General features: G+C 47.8%; 1 pseudogene; it reads left to right on the top strand.

Annotated features, from left to right (window-relative positions):
* The first annotated feature begins 2304 nt into the window (after positions 1-2304).
* On the top strand, positions 2305-9151 carry LOC101090030 (annotated as a pseudogene).
* Positions 9152-9629: the final 478 nt, after the last annotated feature.

Here is a 9629-nt window from a genome sequence, read left to right as displayed (position 1 = left end):
GCATGGAGCCTGCTTAAGATTCTCTCTCTCTTCCATCTGCCTCTTTCTCTCTCAAAATAAATAAATTAATTAACGAATTCATTCATTAAAATAATAAAACAATGCCCCGCAAAGTTGTTTGGGAGGGCACACATCCCTGTATAGTATCTTTCTTTAAAAAATTTTTTAACGTTTATTCATCTTTGAAGGAGAGAGACATGGAAGTGAGTTGGGGAGGGGCAGAGAGAGAGGGAGACACAGAATCCGAAGCAGGCTCCAGGTTCTGAGATGAGACATAGGGCTTGAGCTCACGAACTGAGAGATCATGACCTGAGCCAAAGTCAGACACTTAACTGACTGAGACACCCAGGTGCCACCCACTCCCCCATAGTATCTTCAGTGGCACCTTATTCGTGTACCTGGAGATCCAATAAATATGGCTTGGTGCTGTTGATTATCCAGGCAGGAGTAAGTATCTTAATTGAATTTCAAACTCTAAAAAGTAAAGTCATCGTGGCATTTGCAACCTCTGTAGGCCTTCTTCCTAAAGAACTCAAAGTGATTATTAAAAAAACAAAACAAAACAAAAAAACTTGCTTAAAGTAATCATACCTCAAACCTCTCAGAAGACAGAAAATTAGTAGCTATTACTTGTTGAATGCTTATCACATGGCAAGCAGTCTTCAAAGCATGCATTAGTTGTATCACTTTGGGCAAATTTTGTATTCTCTATGAGCTTCAGTTTATCTGTAAAATGGGGCAAACAGTCCTCCTCAAGAATCATAGGGGCGCCTGGGTGGCGCAGTCGGTTAAGCGTCGGACTTCAGCCAGGTCACGATCTCGCGGTCCGTGAGTTCGAGCCCCGGGTCAGGCTCTGGGCTGATGGCTCGGAGCCTGGAGCCTGTTTCCAATTCTGTGTCTCCCTCTCTCTCTGCCCCTCCCCCGTTCATGCTCTGTCTCTCTCTGTCCCAAAAATAAATAAACGTTGAAAAAAAAAATTAAAAAAAAAAAAAAAAAAGAATCATAAATTCGGCTGCCCCCGTGTAGCTAAGTAGCGGGAGCTGGATGTATGCACTTGAACTGTTACCAGGTGAGCTGTACCTGGCATTCTTGAGAGCCTACTCACCAACCTTGTTTCCTTCCTGTAGGCAGATCCTGCCTTCCCATTTAGAACAGCAGGAAGTGTAGGACATGCTTCCCGGCCCCCTTGCCACCCCCCACCCCCCCCCCACCCCGGGGAATTGGTAATATGATCCAGTCCTGGCCACTGTGAGCTCAGGGGGAAGTCAGCTAGGGTTCTGTTTTGTTGTTGTTGTTTTTTAAGACTTTCCTTCATAAGAAAAAGAAACGAATGCAAGGGCATGCTCTCCTCTTCTGGACACGTGTGTTTTTGCATGCGTCCTATGAGCCTTTGGAGCGTTGGGAGAAATGAGGAGGAACATCATTGCTGACATGCTTGAAGATATCAGAGAGGAAAGGCAGAAGACCTCAGCACTGGGGGAGGAGCAGCCCTTACCAGTGTTTTTGTGCCACTGTATTAACCTTGGAACTACCCCCACCTCGGGCTTAACTGAGGTTATAAATCCTCGCCTGAAGCAACAGTGTCACCACTGAAATCAACCCATTGTATGGTGGCGGGGCTAAGGGCATGCCTCCTCTGAAGAAGCCGGCAGCATGGAGCCCCTGCTGGTTGCGGCCAGGTGAGGATTTTTAAAGAAGAGCCAGGAATCCAGATTTTTATAGAAAAGTCCAGATTTTTAAATATTGGCTCATTTGAAAGAAACGTGTGCAAGCCAAACAAAACACGTTTGGAAGCCAAGTTCGGCCCATAGGCGGGCAGTTTTCAACCCCTGCTCCACCTCAGAGAGTTGTAGGAACTAAATTAAAGGAGTTTAAAATAAGATCGGTAATAATATAAACACTCACATAGCACTTAATACGGCCCAGGCGTTATTCTGCTTGCTTTACCGACCCAGTCCTCGTATGTAACCACGTCCTGCAAGCACCTCATAGAGATATTTTAACAGATCAAGAAAGTAAGGAAAAGAGAGCCCCCTCGCCCTGCCCCTTCAGGCCTAGGGGCGGGGGTGGCCTTTCCTGGGAGCTGGTTCCCTTAGCCCTGCCCACATTTCTGTACAAGGTCCCTTTGTTAAATTCTTCTTGGTTATACTCTTCTGAGTATGCCATCCGCTGCCCTCCGGGACACTCACTGACTGATATGAATGATGAAGAAGGTGGATGGGTCCTTGCCCTCCTGACGCGCACATTCTGGTAACAACTACATAAACGAGATAGCCACGGGTACCGTGAAGAAAATAAAAGGTGATGCGACTGAAGAATGGCCGAGAGAGGCTACTTGAGGGGGAGACATCTGAGCTGAGACAGAAGGTCCGAAGGGGAGCCAGCAACCCCAGGACCTGGGAGACCCCTCTTCAGGCACACGTGCCTGTCTATGTCAAAGTTTTGGGGCTAGAACAAGCACGGCGTGCTGGAAGGATGACAAGAGGCCAGGGGGGCTGGAAATTGGTGAGGTGGGGGAGAGTGGTGGGACGATGGTCAGGGAGACAGAAGGCACCAGTCACTGCTGGGCATGCTGGGATCTGGGCTTTAAGACTATTGGCAATTCTTACATTTCCTGTAGGAGCCACAGGGATGAGAGGAGGGTGGCTGTCTCCTCTCCCCACGATGGCATGTATTTATTCATTGATATCCTTATACTCCGAAAAGGGGGAATCATCTGGCAGAAATGCTACTTTGCCTGCCGTGTTCAAGCCTCCAATTCGACCTGATGTTGTGAACTTTGTTCACACCCACTCGGCAAGAACGACAGACAGCCCCGTGTTGTCAGTGAGTTAGCAGGTCATCGAAGCAGTGCTGAGTCTTGGGGTGCTGGCAGAGCCGCGGCTCCAATTCCCAGAGTTCAAGGCAATGGGACTCACCATTCTGGCCAGGTGCCTCTGAAAACGTGTGTTGTGGGGGCTGCGTGTTCGCACCAACCGAAACCTGGCGTCGTTAGCACTGCAGAATGAGCACGACACAGAGGCGGTGCGTCATCTGCTCTGCCTGGCTGCCTCCACCTTACCAGTGCTGGTCATGTCTGAAGGTCATCGTATTGGGCCCCTGGGTGGCTCAGTCGGTTCAGTGTCTGACTCTTGATCTCAGCTCAGGTCATGATCTCGTGGTGGTTCGTGAGTTCGAGCCCCCCTTGGGCTCCGCACTGACAGCGCTGGGGCCTGGTTGGGATTCTGTCTCTCCCTCTCCCTCCCTCAAAATAAACAAACTTTAAAAAAACTAAGTAAATAAAAATAAAGGTCATCGTATTGAGGAAGTTCCTGAACTTCCTTTGATGGTTGAAGATAAAGTTGAAGGTTACAAGAAGTCCAAGGTGGCTGTTTTGCTTCCTAAGAGACTTAAAGCCTGGAATGATATCAAAGAGTTCTATGCCTCTCAGCAAATGAGAGCTGGCAAGGGGCAAAATGAGAAACCGTTGCCATATCCAGTGCAGGGGACCCTGCGTTATCTCTAATGAGGACAACGTTGTCCCCAGAAACATCCCTGGATTTACTTTACTTAATGTAAGCCAAGCGAACATTTCGCAGCTTGCTTCTGGTGGGTATGTGGACGTTTCTGCATTTGGACTGAAAGTGCTCCCCGCAAGTTAGACGATCTGTATGGCACTTGGCAGAAGGCTGCCTCCCTCAAGAGTAACTATAAGCTTCCCGTGCACAAGATGCTTAACACAGACCTTAGCGGAATCTTGAGAAGCCCAGAGATCCAAAGAGCCCTCTGAGCACCACGGAAGAAGACTCGTCGCAGAGCCCTGAAGAATCACGTTTGAAGCTAACCCTGTATGTCAAGACTATGCCCCAGAACAGCGTTCATCGCCAGGCCAAGAATCACAAACTCTGGATGGACAGAGCAGCCGCAGCCTTAGAAGCCAAATCAGAGAAGAGGGTTCCAGGCAAGAGGTCTGTGTAGAGAAGAAAGGAAAGAAGGCTGCTGGTGTGAAAAAGCAGAAGAAACTTTGGCGGTGGCGGGGGGGGGGGGGGGGGGGGGGGTGCACCGACCGCAGCTTCCAAGCAACTGACAAGAAGCCTGAACAAGAGAAACCCACCTCGGAAGAAAAGAAGGCTGCTGCATAAAAAGTTAAATTTGTTTATTCCATAATAGTCAAATCATTTCGGACAGCTAATTTTGAATAAAGACCTGATCAAAGGCAGGGAGAAAAAAAAAAGACTTTTAGGAATTTTTTGAAGGTCTTCCAGTAGGGGAGTTATTTGAGCTGTTTTTTAAGTCTACAGTCTTCTCCTGTGTGGACAGTGGATTATACATCAGCGAGAGGTTATTGTCACAGTCCAGCCTAGAGTTGTTGGTGCTTTGAACAAGAGTGGTGGCAATCGGGGCACCTGGGCGGCTCAGTCGGTTAAGCGTCTGACTCTGGATTTGGGCTCAGATCATGATCTCGCGGTTCTTGAGTTTGAGCCCCGCAGTGGGCTCTGTGCTCACATTGCAGAGTCTGCTTGGGATTCTCTCTCTCTCTCTGCCCCTCTCTGCTCTTGCTCTCTCTCAAAATAAATAAATAAACTTAAAAAAGAAAAAAAAAGAGTGACGGCAATCAACGTGGAGAGAGGTGAACGGGTCTGAGGTCCGTTTACACTGATTCTGAGGTATCTTAATATTCCAGTTTTTTCCATCCAGTGTCCTGGACCCCTGGAAGACAGTGAGCATGCTACGAGATTTTTTTTTTATATTTTCATTTTTATTATATACTTTCAAATTAATATGAACATATTCTGGATCATTTGTGTGCCCACCTTACAAGAGAAGAGCATCATCACATAATTTCAGTGGCCTCATTTGACTGCCTACAATGACCAGCATTCAACACACTGTAATGTTTTTATTGAAATACAACACACAGAGAAAAGTACATCACCCATAAGTACATAGCTCAAGAGATTTTCACAAACGGAACTTTTCCGGGTAAACAGCACACAGTCGAAGAACACAACGCTCCAGAAAACTCTCTCGCACCCTCTCCAAGACCCTCCCGGCCCACCTCCCAAAGGTAGCCATTGTCCCGCTTTCTAACGCCATAACTTACTTTTGCTTATTTTTTTAAAATTTTTTTAACGTTTATTTATTTTTGAGACAGAGAGAGACAGAGCATGAACAGGGGAGGGGCAGAGAGAGAGGGAGACACAGAATCTGAAACGGGCTCCGGGCTCTGAGCTGTCAGCACAGAGCCCGACTCGGGGCTGGAACTCATGGACCGTGAAATCATGACCTGAGCCGAAGTCGGACGTTTTACCGACTGAGCCACCCAGGCGCCCCCTATTTTTGAACTTTATATGAATACAGAGAAGAGAGTTACATTAGCAGGATGAATCCGACCTCTAAAAACTCCGTCCTGGTGTGTGTGGGCAGTATGGGTGGGGTTCCCACCAGGGACAGACCCTCCATTTCAGTTCATGCATCCTGGGCATTGTGATGAAGATTTGACCTCAGAGACTAGAAACCAAATTATCACCAAGGTGGGAAGCCATCTCATTAGCATATCTTGCCTGCAACAACAGGCATGGCCCAGCACAGTCATATCAGTGGTGCCGGGACATAGAGAAGGTTCACTTGTCGTGGCTGTGGCCGGTCTGTGGCACAGAGTTTCCCACACTTAGGGGAGTCATGAGATGTTAAGGGTAAAATAGTGATGTAGTGACTTTTGTCCTTGCCTTGCCAATCTGCACCCCAGCAACTTCCCCAGGTCCAGACCAAAGGGTCTTTTCATTCATCTAGAAGAAAAGCCTGGCTGAATTTGCTTCTAGTCACATATATGCCCCCACCTCTAACCACCCCCCATAGCCCCCCACCTCCACCCCGTGTCAAAACAGGAAAACAAGCAAAATTTGGTTTTTAGCTACTCTCTTTTTCGCTCCAGTTCTAACGCCTCCTGTTACCCCAGTGACTTCCCACTAGTCCCCAGAGTCCCTCACTGGAGACACATCCCCTACTCATCAAAATGTAGCCCTGTTGTCTCCCATTCCCTCCCAATTCTACTTTCTCTTATGTGATGATGGGTGGCATAGGGTTAATTGGAGGAATGCCCAGTGTGGTCCAGTGGAAAGAGCACTGCATTTGGGGGTAAAGAGGCCTGGTTCTAGTTCTAACATTATATTAGAGTAACTGGTTGAAAGGAACAGAATTGAACTTAAGCAAAAAAGCCACACATACACAATAATTAATGAGTTCCTACAGGAATCAGGGATCAGACACATCTGTATCAGGGTCTCCAATGATGTCATTAGGACAGACTCACTCTCTTCATCTCTTGGCACTGTTTTCCTTGGCTCTCCACTCATGGTGACAAGATGGCTGCCAATGGTTGGTCCTATCTTCTCAGCAACCCCAATGGGGCATATGAACTTTTCTTTTCCAATGTTCTGGAATCAAGTCTCATCACCTTTGACTGGCCTCCTGGGAACACATGTTTTGATGCTCTGATTGGCCAGACCCAGTTCATATGCTCATCCTGGATTTGGGAGTAAACCCAGCACCACTCAAAATGCTATGACTGAGAGTGGGAAGGGCTGGTTCCCCCAAAGGGACTGAGTTAGGCAGAAGCAACAGATGTCTTTAGCTATTAATTGATCGTGAAAGCTTAACAAATCTTTCTACCCTTGGGCCTGGTTTCTCACCTGAAAAATGAGAAGGATGATCCCTATAACCTCTAAGGTCCCTTCTACTTCAACATTCTATTATTCTACCTAATTTCTCATAAGAATTCAATATCGTGTTTTCATGTCTCAGAGAATAACTCCCTTAATCCAATTAAAAGGGGGAACAATAAAGACACAACTGTGTATATAATAAGCCTGTTAAGAAGGGCAAATCCCACCATATATGCATGTCTTCCCCATCCACTCTGCAGGATCCCTGCCCAGTGACCCTTAAGGAAGGAAGCAAGAGGCTGGTGCCACTGGAGAGGGAGGGGGACCGCATCGGAACTAGCCACTCATTAGATGATTAAATCGACCAATAATTATTACGCGCATCCTAGACCCCAAGCACTGTACAAGGCTCTGGGAATGCACAGTGAACAAGATACAGCCCCTGTCTCTAAGACAACAGTCTTGAGCTAGGCATAGACATGTAAGCCACTGATTTATCATCTAGAACGTCAAGGGCTATGGCAGGATGATAAGGCAGCTCAGATGGGCACCTAACGAGTGGAAGACAGGGTTTAGGGCATTAAAAGATGAGGGGATAGTCAGAGACGTCGTCCCTAAAATGAGGATCCTGACAGGCTCTGGAAAGAGAGAAGAAGTTGGCGTGATGGGAAAAGTAGAGAAAGAGCATCCTCAAATGTACCTAGTCGGGCATGCTCGGGGCACTGCAGTTTGTTCTCAGTGACTGCCATGTGGAGTTTAATCCGGGCAATGGCAAGAGGGGAGGCTGGGCCTGACTGGGAGGGAAATGAAGGACCAAACCAAGGAGACTGAGTGTTATCACGGAGGCACCTGGGAGCCACTGAAGATGTCAGCAGGATACAACATCATATTTGCACATGATGTACATATTTGCATGTAACACAATATCATATTTACAAAGGATCTACCAGTATGATGTGGCTCAGAGAGACGGAAGGCCAGATTTCAGTCTTTTTTTTTTTTAATTAATTTTTTTTCAACGTTTATTTATTTTTGGGACAGAGAGAGACAGAGTATGAACGGGGGAGGGGCAGAGAGAGAGGGAGACACAGAATCAGAAACAGGCTCCAGGCTCTGAGCCATCAGCCCAGAGCCCGACGCGGGGCTCGAACTCCCGGACCGCGAGATCGTGACCTGGCTGAAGTCGGACGCTTAACCGACTGCCCCACCCAGGCGCCCCAGATTCCAGTCTTTAAGAAGTCTATGATCACGCCATTCCGATGGTAAAGGGACTTCCTGTGCGGTATCTGTCCACTTGCCTTCATAATTTCCATGTTGTGTATGTCTGTTTATTCACATTTCACCTTTCCACATAGAACATAAAGCTCACCCTTCAGAAAAATTCCTGCACCTGAAACAAAGACTTAAAAAGCCCATTCCCATTCCCATTCCAAAAACGGTCGTAGGTGATCTACAAATCTCTGCTGAAAATTTGACCACACTCCACTCCCCAGATCTCACATCTGATTGCAGAATACCTCGAGATCTCCGCAAGCCGCAGATATTATAAGGATTTCGTAATCCATCAGCATTTACGGGGCAGACTTGGGACCCTCTGCTGGCTGCTCAAAGAACCTCATTGGTCTGCCTTCTGTCGAAGGGAGAAGGTCCAATTTTCTACAGAAAGTTGCTCTACACAAAGGAAATCATGGGTCCCTGCCTGCCTAGGCTTGAGGGTAGGAGATTATTCCTGGTGGCATAAATCCTCAGAGCATATGTATCTGGGGGAAAAGCAGAGACGCGCCTGAACAGCAGCGCCTCCCCGGACAGGAGAGAAATAAGGAAAAGTACTAACTGATCTGTGAAAATACCATGCACCTGACCAACCCCAAACCCTGGTCTAGAGAACAGGCGGCTTCCCAATTCTGTCATGAAATGACGAATAACTGAAAAAAGCACCGGTTTACACAGAAGGATGATGCTCTCAGTGCACCGTAAGGCCAGTCCATTCGGAATCACGTGGGCCAACCACGGGGCGAGCAGACTTCCTTAAAAACTTTTATATTTGGGGGGCGCCTGGGTGGCGCAGTCGGTTAAGCGTCCGGCTTCAGCCAGGTCACGATCTCGCGGTCCGTGAGTTCGAGCCCCGCGTCAGGCTCTGGGCTGATGGCTCGGAGCCTGGAGCCTGTTTCCGATTCTGTGTCTCCCTCTCTCTCTGCCCCTCCCCCGTTCATGCTCTGTCTCTCTCTGTCCCAAAAATAAATAAACGTTGAAAAAAAAAATTAAAAAAAAAAAACTTTTATATTTGGCTGTGAAGTGCATGTTCTTGGTACTAGCTTCAACTCGCAAGCTCTGTTCCCTCCAGCTTAAATGACAGTGACAATGACAGTTGCTCCTTAGAGTCGTCCCACCTTCACATCTCGTTCGTATCCGTTGTCTCGCCTGGGCTCCTCAAGGCCCAGTTCTGTGAGCTCCCTAGCAAACGTCCACCTTGCAGACAAGGGACGCAGGCCACAGCCACCGCATAGCGACCACTGCAGCAGGGCTGGGTGGTTTTCTAGGAGGGGTGGAAAAAGCCGAAAAGAAAACGAAACCAAAGACCAGGGGGCGGAAAATAAAGCCTCGCTGCCCAGGCTTTCCAGGCTCCGCACAGGCTCCTGATAGAAAAGCTGGAGTTACTAACTTGGCCTCTAAACTGATTTAGCTCTTTCCCATCGCCATCTCTCAGCTCTTTTCCCAAGGTTTTCTCCTCCCTCCTCAGTGACAATTAAGAGCGTCACTAGAAAGGGAGGGGTGGGAGGAAAAGGGACTGGAAAGAGAAAGGAAGAGGAAGGAGAAGGAGCAAAAGAGATCCCTGGATAGCAACGCAAGAAAAGTTAGGTTCCCTTTGAAGAAAGGAGACGCGGCGGAGCATAAAACAGAAATTATTAATGATGTTATTGGCATTCATTGCACAAACATATGCTGAGATCCTACGGGGTCATGGATCCATGATCATGAGCTCAT

The sequence above is a fragment of the Felis catus genome, chromosome B4 (genome assembly GCF_018350175.1).
Source record: "Felis catus isolate Fca126 chromosome B4, F.catus_Fca126_mat1.0, whole genome shotgun sequence".
Classification (NCBI taxonomy): domain Eukaryota; kingdom Metazoa; phylum Chordata; class Mammalia; order Carnivora; family Felidae; genus Felis; species Felis catus.
This window is presented reverse-complemented; position numbering and strand designations above follow the sequence as displayed.